Source organism: Typopeltis vanoorti, chromosome 19 (assembly GCF_054136105.1).
Source record: "Typopeltis vanoorti isolate ZY-2024b chromosome 19, IOZ_Tvanoo_1.0, whole genome shotgun sequence".
Taxonomy (NCBI): domain Eukaryota; kingdom Metazoa; phylum Arthropoda; class Arachnida; order Uropygi; family Thelyphonidae; genus Typopeltis; species Typopeltis vanoorti.
Genome location: NC_143567.1, coordinates 35122991 through 35135325, shown reverse-complemented (window position 1 = coordinate 35135325; position 12335 = coordinate 35122991). Strand labels below are relative to the sequence as shown.

General features: G+C 36.9%; 1 protein-coding gene and 1 non-coding gene across 2 annotated transcripts in view; one reads left to right on the top strand and one right to left on the bottom strand.

Moving 5' to 3' along the window:
* The first annotated feature begins 848 nt into the window (after positions 1 to 848).
* Positions 849 to 12335, top strand: part of LOC150095990 (dehydrodolichyl diphosphate synthase complex subunit DHDDS-like) — a 69341-nt gene continuing 57854 nt past the window's right edge. The window contains exon 1 of the mRNA XM_090409583.1: positions 849 to 883. The gene's annotated coding sequence lies outside the window, so the exon portion shown is untranslated. The remainder of the gene's footprint in view (positions 884 to 12335) is intronic.
* On the bottom strand, positions 10137 to 10431 carry LOC150095991 (signal recognition particle RNA). Its single transcript, XR_016549996.1, has one exon.

Sequence of the window (12335 nt, the reverse complement as noted above, 5' to 3'; positions counted from 1 at the left end):
TCCTACAAAAATTTGTCGAGATGTTGAAATTAAGGCAGAAAACTTTGAGTTTTCTGATAATTCCATAATACCCACATGGATAGAATGGAATCAAATATATGTAATTTTTATTTGATAGATTTAGACAGATGAGACGATAGATTTTATCTACTAAAATCAATCGCGTTATCTTAGTGATGATATAAATCAGATGGGATTTAGTAAAAAAAAATAGGCAAAACAATGTAAAACTGCCTATTATAAATGGTAATAATATCATATACATACAATACATATCTAAAAGGGAAGGATCTAGCTTCATTTGTGCAAAAGATGAATGACATCACCATGTAATATGTTATTGCCATCGCACTTTTTAGTTATTGTTTCCAATCATATGCATCCCTTTATGAACTGTTTTTATTAGTTTTTTTTTTAATTTACTCATAATTGTTTTTTCGTTCGGTCGTAACGAGTACCTCCCACCTCCTTTCACCCCTTACAGCGATGTATATAACAGATATGAATCCATTCAGCTGCTGAATTTATTTAAAAAGTTCCTGTTATCATCTCAGCAATATAAATTAACCAAGATAACTAGCATCGTAGAAAAACTCTTACAAAATCATTCTTACAAATGCAACGAAGTTGTCCTTCAAGGCTTACGAGATTGGACAGCTCATTCTGGTTAATGAATGTTTTCCCTTTCGCATAAGTGTAAGGATTAGCGTCATTACAACATTCTTTATCTTGAATACGTAAACATAAAAAAAGGAAAGAAAAGAAAAGAGGGGAGGGATTAGTCTTTTTCCTGAAGGAGTTGTTATAAAAGGTTTTCCCGATAGGCTCTATCTGCTAAACGTGTGCTACATTCACGAGGACAGATAGGAACACTCCGTAATAAGTAAGCATTCGTTCAATGTTTTTTTAACATGCTTTTAGGTGTAAATTTATAAGCAATTTTAAAGTGCAGTATGTGCTATAAATATAAGTAACTTTACTAAGTATATAAATGTACTTTTTAGTGTAAGAAAAAAAAAATAAATGAAAGAAATTTAGTTTTTTTAATATCTGAATTCTAAAAATTACACACTTGATATTTTCAAGTTATTTCGTCGCTCATGTTTTTTTCTTGTATTAATTGCTAATTAATAAATAAACAAATTGCTAAATAAGTGAACACCTGCCTCCTATTTGTAAATAGTGTGTGTTCACATTATTCCCCTCTACACATAACAATAATATTAATAATAATAACATTGGTTATTGTTTATTACCCATAGTAAACAATACTATTACAGTCGAAATTATTCGGATCGTGAATGTTCGCGTTAATTCATTTTTACCAACATATAATAAATGCATATCGTGTTTATTTAATTATATCTCACCTTCTTAATTGATTATTGTTGTTATTTTTCTACATGAAGTAAATTCATATAACAACACTTAGTCTGGTATCTTCTGTGTCACCAAAAAAAAAAAAAACTTGTATTCAGTAAAAATTATTTATCCAAACAGCTGATTTTCCCATGACATTTACTTATTATTATTATTATTATTATTATTATTGCGGAGGCACCTCCATTGTGTCCTAAAACTCATCACGAGAGACCCAAACAATCAACACAATGTCTTTCGTACCTATCCTTGAAACCATTAACAGACAAAGCACTCACAACTGCCTCAAGCAGCCCATTTCAATATCCATTTCATTTGCCACTCTCCAAGCGAAAAATGTAGTCATAACGCCCTTGCTAAAGATACTCCTGTCCAACTTTCAGGGATGACTTCTTGTTCTTCCCCCTCTGGTCTAGTGCTGAAACATTTACCATGCATCAATCTTATAAAATCCTTTAAGTAATTTAATGGCAGGGCCGGCGGAAGCGGGCATGAAGAGCATGCAGTGCATGCGGGCGCCGCCACAAAGGGGGCGCCGCTGCCGGGGCATGGTTAATAAGTTCATTTTAAGGAAACAAAATTTTTATCATAAAAACAAAAAATTCTTAGAATGATCAATATTAAAATAAATAAGGCCGGATACACCGAATAAAAATTTTAAAAAATTGTATATTGCCGCCTCTTTGATCAGCCGACTGTTTACAATTTTGCAGCGAGAGCATGCTAAACTTGCCTGCAGAATGTTGTGTCTACTGCAGTCTATCTAAAGTGAAACGATGAACGATTTTTATGCGCAGAAACGAATTTTCGTACAAAACATCTGTTGCTAGTTAGCCAGTCATATGGTACGCATCTCAGTAGGCTACTGACAGCAGCAGCGCAGTGCGGACTATTATTTCGTCTCTGTGTCGTGTTGTGTAATAATTCCTTGTGGGCATAAAATAGAAATGGAATCAAAAATTTAAAAAAAAAGTTATCCAGTGCACAAAATCGTAAGAGTAATGCTGCGATAGAAGCGGTTATTAAGAAACAAACTGGGGCTCTTAATAAATTTGTTAAAATATTAAAATATTCTGATGCAGATTGTAACCAACTCGATACATCAGAAATCAGAGTTGAAGAACCGTGCATATCATCCAGTTTTCATGAAAGTACTATTGCAACTAAACAAGATAACAAGACGCATGATTTAATTGAAAAACAGTTAGGAGAAATTTAGTTGTAGTTGACCACGAAACTAACACATTGTTAGTCTCTGTAAATTTAGAAGATCCAGGTGAATGGGGAAATATTGATGAAAAATTACGAGTTGTTTTAATTGAAATGGGGCTTGTTCAAAAGAAAAATATAATATATTCCAGAGATACATAGGTCGTAAATTTGGCGACACGTATTATAATAGAAAAATGGAAAACGGGGAGCTCGTACCAAGAACATGGCTTATTTATTCCGAAACTTTAAATTCTGTTTTTTTGCTTTTGTTGCAAACGTTTTGCACCTACTGAATCAAGTAGTCTTGTAGAAGGTTATAACGATTGGATAAATTTAAGTAAAACTTTGCATAAACATGAGACTAGTTCAATTCACATGAAAAATTTCTTAAAATGGAAGGAACTTGATAAAAACTTAATAATCAAAACTACTATTGATTGCCAGACTCAAAGCATGTATGAAATGGAAAAGAAACATTGGACGAGTGTTTTAGAACGCTTGATTGAAATTATAAAATTCCTTGGTAGCCAAACTTTAGCTTTTCGAGTATCATCTAAATTATATGAAAGGAATAACGGAAATTTTTTAAAATTAGTCGAACTGTTTGCGAAGTTTGATCCCGTTATGGTAAAATGATGTTGAAAGGGCCCTACATCGAAACAATAGAGAACACTGTTTGAATAAAGACAGACAAAAGGAAATATTGGAAACTTTAAGTAACGCAAATCAGCGATACAATATTATTATCAATTCGAAAATCTAAATATTATTCCATAATTTTAGACTGCACACGTGATGCAAGTAAAACAGAACAAATGACCATTATTATTCGCTTTGTTTCCTGTGACAATGGAATTGTCAAGATCATGAAAAACTTTTTAGGTTTTGTAGATATATCAGATTCCACAGGACGTGGTTTATGTGCAACAATAATAGAACAACTGGAAAAATGGAACATCCCCATTGAAGACATGCGAGGTCAAGGGTATGACAATGCGGCAAATATGAACGGGAAAAAAATATGGGCTCCAAAATTTCCTTTTGAACAAAAATCCTCGAGCTTTTTACGTGCCATTTGCTGCTCATACTCTAAATTTAATCATTAACGATGCAGCCAAAGTGAATGCAGACACAATTAGTTTCTTTGCAATTATTCAAGAAATATACAATTTCTTTTCATTCTCTTACAAACATTGGGCAATCCTTTTAAAGTTTGTAAAAAATTTAACATTGAAACAGCCATCAAAAACGCGATGGTAAAGTAAAATTAATGCAATCCGCTCTCTACGATATCAGTTAGGAGAAATTTGCGATGCACTTTTTGAAATTTTAAATAATGAAAATTTTAATAAAGAAACTCAGTATGAAGCACAAACATTATGTGCTAAAATAAAGGACTACAAATTTATTTCCTTTCGTATAACTTGGCATGATTTACTTAACAGAATAAACCTGTGAGTAAAATGGTTCAAGACAAAAATATGAACATTACACTTGCTTTACAATCTGTCGAAAATTTAAAAATATTCTTACAAGAGTATCGATCAGATACAAATTTTAAAGAAGTTCTAAAAGAGGTGGATGGAGTGAAGAGGTGGATGGAGAACAAGAATTTAAAACTGGTACGGAAGTTCGACGACGAAAGAAGACACTACAATTTGACTACGAGCATCAGCGAGCGATGAACGTTCCTTTTCCAAGTTGAAATTGATTAAAACCTACTTAAGAGCAAGTATGTCACATAAAAGGCTTGTTAGTTTGGAGTTAATAGCTATTGAAAATGATATATGTGCGGAATTAGACATTAAGACCATTATTTCTAATTTTGTGAATATGAAATCAAAAACCGTGAAATTTTAATTTAAAAAATTTCAAGTATATTTATGTAATTAAATTATTCATGTTATTCTGTAAAGATGTTATTTTTTGAATACTTATAGTAAATGTTCTAATTATTTCTAAATTATTTTCTTATTTTCCCATCTATCTTGAGTTTCTTTTATTTTCCTAAAAGATAGTTCCACTTATAAAAATTATTAAAATATTTTCACAAGTTACTAAGAATTTACTAACTTATAAAATGAAAGAATTTTTTAAACTTTAGTTCAAATAAATTTTAACTTTAATTAAAATTCATTTTAATTAAAGTTAAAATGAATTTTAACTTTAGCGATTTGGGTCGGTGAGAAGGCCCGAATATAATCCCTGTATCATTATATTCAACGATTAAAGTGAATTGGCTTTGTCAAAATTTGCATTTACTTTTAAGAATTTTTTGAATATTCGGGTTTTTAACGATTATCTTGCCTAGTCAACACCCCCGGTTCGTTACATTTAGCGAACCAACGTGTGGCTGTTTTGTCAAAATTTATTTAAGAAATTTCAAATTATTTAAATTTTTATTATCGTGAAAGAACCACACACGCCCGGATCGTTACAGGAGCGCTTAGATAGAAATTGCATGCGGGTGCCAAAGCCCCTAGCGCCGGTTCTGCTCATTGGTCGCATTCCGCAGACCATTCTCCATCCTGGTAACTCACCTCTTAGTCCTCTCCACCACTTCGTCATCCCTAAGAAACCCAGGTAACCAAACTTGAACACAGCAATCCAGATGTAGTCGTATTAAGGCTTTATAAAGACGAATGATTTCTCCTTTATCACTTTTTTTGTTAGCGTGTCGTTCTATAATCAAGTAAGTCAGTGAGCTACCCTGACTACTCTAGCAATAAGCACTCTAAACTTCAACTCTCTCTTTCTTCTTCTTCTTCTTCTTCTACTACTACTACTACTATTACTACTACTCCAAAATTCCTGGCTTCATCAATTTCCAGGAGGGAGAACAGTTCTCCATATGTGGTATATAGCTCGTAATCATTGTATCTAAAAATGCATAACTTTAAGCTTTCCCACATTAAGTTGACATTCATTACGTTTTGTCTATATCGTCAAACTCTTCAAATAATTCTGCCGGCTGTTTATATCAGCTTTATTAATTATTACTCTATCCAGATTTGCATCATCAGCAACAAACTATTGAATATTTTTCATATTATTCCTTCCAATTATTTCATATATCATTTATGTACAAATTAAATAGCAGTGATTCAAGTATAGAGTTCTGTAGAACATCACTCGTCACCTGCTTTCTCCTGGACTCTGCTCCTCCTCCATATACTAGTTTTTCGTATCTTCCACCATACACTCTTTTATCCTTATCATATACATCATCATCATTTCCTGTACTTTGCTTAACAGAGTTCCATATGGTGTCCTGTAAAACGCTTTTCCAAAATCCAGCAGTATCATCGTGTAGCCATATTATAAAAAAGTCAGTAGATTACTAAGGCATAACCGACCCTTCACAAAGCCATGCTGTTCCTCATTAGAGTATCATATTCTTATCCATCCATTCCTGAGTTCTCTTTTTTTTTTTTGACTAACTTTTCCAGTACTTTTACCACCACTGCTTAAATCCCCTCTTATGTAAAGGAATTATTTTGCCCTCTTTCCACTCTCTTTGGACTTTGCCAAAACTGAGACTTAAATTAAACAGCCTAGTCAAAGGTGTAGCGATTTTCCTGCACATTTTCGTAAAACGAGAGCCGATATCTCATCCAATCCTACAGCTGTATTTGCATTCTGATTCTATAATACACTAAGTACCTCCAATTCTTCAACCTCTGTTCTCACATCGGTCTCTGTTACCTCTCTGATAACAATATCTTCAGTTGAATGATCTTAACAAATTCATCTGCAATCCCGTTACCTCTCTACCATCTGCACTCATTAAAGTTATCCTTTCTTAGTCATTTTTCCTCCTACTTGTCATATAAGAAAAAACCCGTTGCAATTTCCTTTCGCCTTCTCGTCCAACTTCTCATAATGTGATTTTGCCTTCCTTATCATGCTGGTAGCCTTTCTTGCCTGATCCTTGTGCTTTCGAGTTAGGTGGTCACCTTTCGCCTTATATACACTCCACAACATTTTTGTAGATCCTCCTTATGATATTATTCGTCCTTCTAACTCCTACCCGTTTTATCCCCCTGACCTTGGGTATACATTGTTATGCTGCTTTCTCCAGATACCCTTTGACTATCTTCCATGCACTGTGATCTTTATGCCATGGTACTTCTTCAAGCTGCCTCCTAAGTGTAACATTATCACCTCCTTGTAGGTCCACATATATCCCTTCCTGACTGGAATTTCGACATATTTTGCTACCTCCCAAGTCAAGATCACATGATTACTTTCCCCAGTTGTATGAAATGTGGCCACCGTAGTTATGGATAGGTCTTCTGATCCTATTACAAGATCATACTCGTACTTCTAATCCCTTCGTCAGCCTCTGCTTGTAATTATCTTTCATTCTTCTTCTTTCACTATGCCTTATCCCATGCTAAACGGGGTCGGCGCACCAATCTTTAACCTTCCTCTTCAAAGTTCTCCGGTCCAGGACGTCCTTCAGACTCCATCCTTTCTCCCTAAGATCCTCTGTCACCTTATTCCCTCCACCTGAGCTTGGGCCTGCCTATTTTCCTCCTTCCCTCCAACTCCATATACTCCACTCGTTTACCAACATACTCCTCACCCTTCCTCTCTACATGTCCGAACCACCTCAGCCTACTTTCTTGTATCTTCTTGCCAATTGGTCCCACCTTAACCGTCCCTCTGATGTAGTCATTCCTTATCCAGTCCTTCTTTGTCACACCACTCATCCATCTCAACATCCGCATCTCCACTGCCTCCATCTTCCTCTCCTGTGCCTTTGTTATAGGCCACGTCTCCGCGCCATGAAGCATGCCGGCCTCACCACCATCTTATACAGCTTTCCTTTCCTCTTACAACTCACTCTCTTGTCGCACAGGACCCCGCTCATCTTCCTCCAGTTCATCGAGCCGCATGTTATTCGGTACTGTATTTCCTCATCCAGGTCACCATTCCTCTCGACGACCGACCCACGGTACTTGAATTTCTTCCTTGAAATTAGCCTTTCACCCTGAAGTCGTATGATCATATCCTCGTCACTCCCCGTTGACATGTATTCAGTCTTCTCCCGGTTAATTTTCATGCCTCTCTCCTCCAATACCTTTCTCCGCTCTTCCAGGGTATTTTCAAGCTTCTCTCGGGATGATTCGCATAGAACAATGTCGTCGGCAAACAGCATGCTCCATGGTGCCTCCTTCTTGACATCCTCCACTAGTACATCCATGACCAGGTCAAAGAGGTAGGGGCTCAGAACCGACCCTTGGTGTAGCCCTACGACAATGGGGACCCCTTCTGTCATGCCGACACTAGACCTGACCTGAGTTTCTGTTCCCTCATACATCTCCTTCACCAACCTCACGTACTTCTCCGACACCCCCCTTCTTCCTCATACATCTCCATACCTCCTGCCTGACCACTCTGTCGTATGCCTTTCCCAGGTCTATAAACACCATGTGCAGCTCCACTTGCATCTCTCTATATTTCTTCATCAATCGCCTTAGTGCAAATATCGCATCCGTTGTCCTCCCTCTTCCTGGCATAAATCCAAACTGCTCCTCACCAAATTTCGTTTACTGCCGTATCCTCCATTCAATTACTCTTTCCCATATCTTCAATGTGTGTGAAATCAGCTTGATCCCTCTATAGTTGCCGCAGTCTTGAACATCTCCTCTTGCTTTGTAGATTGGGACGAGAATACTTTTCCTCCATTCTTCTGGTATTTTTTCCTGTTGGGCTATTTTCCTCATCAGATCCCATAACATATCTACGCCCTCACTGCCCAAACTTTTCCACACTTCCCCAGGTATCTGGTCTGGCCCCACAGCCTTTCCATTCTTCATTTTTCTCAGTACTCAATCCACTTCCTCTCTACTTTTGTCTTGCACCGGTCTCTCGTTTGCCTCTCCATCCTCACACCTCTCTCTCTCGGATTCTCCTCATTTAGTAGTTTACAGAAATATTCTTTCCACCTTCCTCTGATTTTGTCCTCATCGTGTAATACTACTCCTGAGGCATCCTTTATCTGCTTGACTGATGTTATGTCTTTCGAGGCCTTATCTCTGGTTTTCGCTATTCTCAACAACTGAACTTCACCACCGTTTCTCTCAGTTCTTCATAAACCTCATCAACTGCCCCTCGCTTTCGCTCTTGATACAGCCCTCTTCGCATTTTTCTTCACTAATCTATATGCCTCCTTGTCGGCTCTAGTTCCAGTCATGTCCCATTTTTTCTTTGCCTCTTTCTTTTCCTTGATCTCCAACTGCACCTCCTCATTCCACCACCATGCCTCCTTAACCTCAGACGGTCCCTTTCCTGATGTTATACCAAGCACCTCTTCTCCATTTTTTCTATTATTCCGACTATTAACGTCCCACCATTCTTCCACATCCTCTGGTAACTTCATTTCTTTCAATGCCTTTTCTTTAAACTTATTCCTTGGGCCTTCCTCTTCCAATTTCCACCACTTTATTCTCCTCTGTATCCGCCACTTCCGTCTATTCTTCTTTTCCCCTTTTATATCACAGTCTACCACAACCAACCTGTGCTGTGCCGCTACACTTTCTCCATTAATCACTTTACAGTTTTTCACCTCCTTCAGATGTTTCCTAAGGCACGTAATATAGTCAATCTGACTGATTGTAATTATCTTTCAGTAAGTGTATGAATTCAATTTCATCCCTGTGATCTTTCCTCCTTCCACTCTATGTCTCCGAAGTTGAAGTACTCCATAATAATTACTCAACTTGCACTCATTGTACTACTCTACTGATGCGTCTTCCACATAACATCTAGCACCCCCCCCCCCATGGCCTAGCAGCAACCGGTTTTATATTTTGTCCTATTGGCCTCAGTATCACACAATATTGACTCAAAAGAGCTGTTACTCGAATGCCTACTCTTGTTGGCTGCAATTTATCTGCTCTCATTAGCAATACCCCCCCGGTCCTGTTTACTCTATCCTCCCTGAAAATACCAAATCCATCACATTCTAACCCTGTAACTATGTTATTACCTGTTAGCTAAATCTCACTAATCTATATCTTTTGGAGAGATTGCAACCAGTACCCAGTGCCCAAAACGCCTTCTTATTCCTGATGCTTCGAGCATTAGTATATAGACACTGTAGCAGCTCCTTAGCCCCCCCCCCCCCCAACTACATTTACATCCTGAATTGACCAACCCATTTGATATTGTTGCGTGAAAATCTAAATACCTCATATTTTGTTCATTCACAGCTATTCGTCTCATGGGTGCGTTTACACACACTCGTTTGCATAGATCCTTTCTGCTTTCTTTGGTTTTCTTGGTCATTCCACACTCTCAGTGGACAAAGCTCTCTCTCTCTCTCTCTCTCTCTCTCTCTCTCTCTCTCTCTCTCTCTCTCTCTCTAGACGCATACCTCCGAATCTATTTAAGTGTAGTCTATTAACTATCATCTCCCTCCTTCTTAGTTCGCCTTTATCACAGCGTCACAGCAGACTCACAAATTCCACCTTGTGCTTCTTTTTCGCTTCCTCCAATAAATCTTTCACGTACTCCCTCATAGAATACTTCTCTCAAAAGAACTAGGTTCGACTTTATCAGATAGGCTGCTCCATGCCATTTATTCACAGGCGCGATCCCACTACTGCACGACGAGGGAGCTTTTGCCTGTTACGTTTCCGTCCTGAGCCAGTTTGTTCCTCCTTAGTCAAATCTGGTGACTCTGAACTATCCCCGAAGTCGCCATATCGACGTCGTGCTTAGTGCGGACACTCATCAATATAGGACGGCAAGGAGCAGAGTTCTCAACCTCAAATCGTCCTCAGCACAGGCCTCCAAGTAGATAGATTACAGATGAAGCCACTAAGGAGCGATACAGCGAAATATCGCTGTTATTCGCTCCTTAGAAATAAATTAGAAAATGAAATACGCTCAGAGAAAAAAATAATTTTGATCTACTTCCGTCTTGAAATATACAATAATCATCAATACAAAAAACAAAACAAAAAAAAAAGCTACGTCAACATCATACTAATAAAAGACGCAAATTCTTGCCAGAGTCCTTGGTCACCATTTATTAGTGCTAGGGATGAGAAACAGAAGTGAATTCAAATCGATAATAAACCGATAAAAATAGACATTTCCTTGAAATTAATTTTTTTTTAATTTACATTAATATTATTTTTGGAAAATCTAATCGAAATTTGGATCAGTATCGAAACAAAAAAAACGAATTCAAATTTCAATCAATAAAAATATCAGTTTGAACCAACGAACAGAAATAAGTCTATAATTACATGTGAAAATTATATCGTCCCTCTGGGTATATTATCCATTAGGATCCCATGGGAATCAGAGGGTTACTGATTCTCATTTTAGTCTCTGTACTTTACACTAATAATTGCATTTCTTTTAAAGTTTTAATACTCACTCTCTCTCTCTCTCTCTCTCAGACGCTTCAGAAATGCCCTTTGCATCCATAGCTAAGAAAGACGTTCTAAGTTTGATTCTACTCACAGATTAGACGAGGCGTAGGAAAAGTTTTTCCTACGCCTCGCTTCGACCTGTTGGCAAGTTAGCCGATATTTGGCAATGGGGAGTAGGGATTTTTATCTGGGAAATTTAGTTTTTCATCCCATAATTCCAGCAAATCGACCGTAGACCTCACAATATTTCAGACAATAACATATAGTGTTAGGGTTGGGGAAGCTAGATGGCCATAATTGTGTACCATATTCTTTTCCAAGGATGCCGATTAAAATCATTAATAATCTTGGGCCAGCTATTCTCCGACTGGCTTAGAGTAGAGATTAGGTACCCATTAGTCTTCTCAAGTCAACACTAAATGGCTTTGTGTACTCCCGTTGGGGAATAAGAGGCGTTAGGGGATTATTATTTTTTACTTTTCATTCGGGACCTAATCGTTCCACTGTCTGCCGTTCTAAATGGCACACAAAAAAATCATGAGGATTTTGATCTTTGGTGAAATAATGTGAATGAGTTTAGTGAAAAAGAAAATGAAGAAACTTATAGTTATAATATCTCCCTTAGCCAAGAGTCACGTCTGATTGAGTTTTAATAAACTTCACTAACACATATGTATTATTTCAAATGAGAATGCAGAATTGATTCGTAAAGGATATTAAACAATATATAAAAACCATACAAATCTGGAAAACTGGAATCGAAATCGATATTTCCAAAACTCTTGAACTTGAATTGAAGCTCGATATTTTTTGAGCTTTCCATCCCTAATTAGGATGTTAGTTTGATTTCAGATGTTTAAAAAGGCCATATTACAACCGCAAAATGATATGGAGTGTCTAAGTAACAGATTGCGTCTTTTATTAATGAACAACTCATATTGAAGTTTTTTTTTTTCTTTCAGAGAATATTGAAATCTTCAAAACATCAAATAGCTTCACTGGCAAAGCTACGCTTGCGTCAAGGAGATATAAAAATATCATATTTTTATACGCCTGTTGTATATTATTAATTACTGTTTTTGGTCGCATTAGCTCAAAAAGAGAAGATAAAAAAAGCATGTACTGTGCAGTAAAAATCAAGTCAGTAAATCAATAAATGCGTATTTCATATTATACAAAAGACATTTTCATTAAAAAAATATAGCTTAAATGAACATATATATTTTCCTTCCTCAGATAGGCAGCGTTGCAAACACATCACTGAAGCAATTGACGTGGGGCATATCGGAACAGGTCTGCCGTGGTAGAAATATACCAATTATGCCATAGTTTGTTTCTGGCCTGATGCAA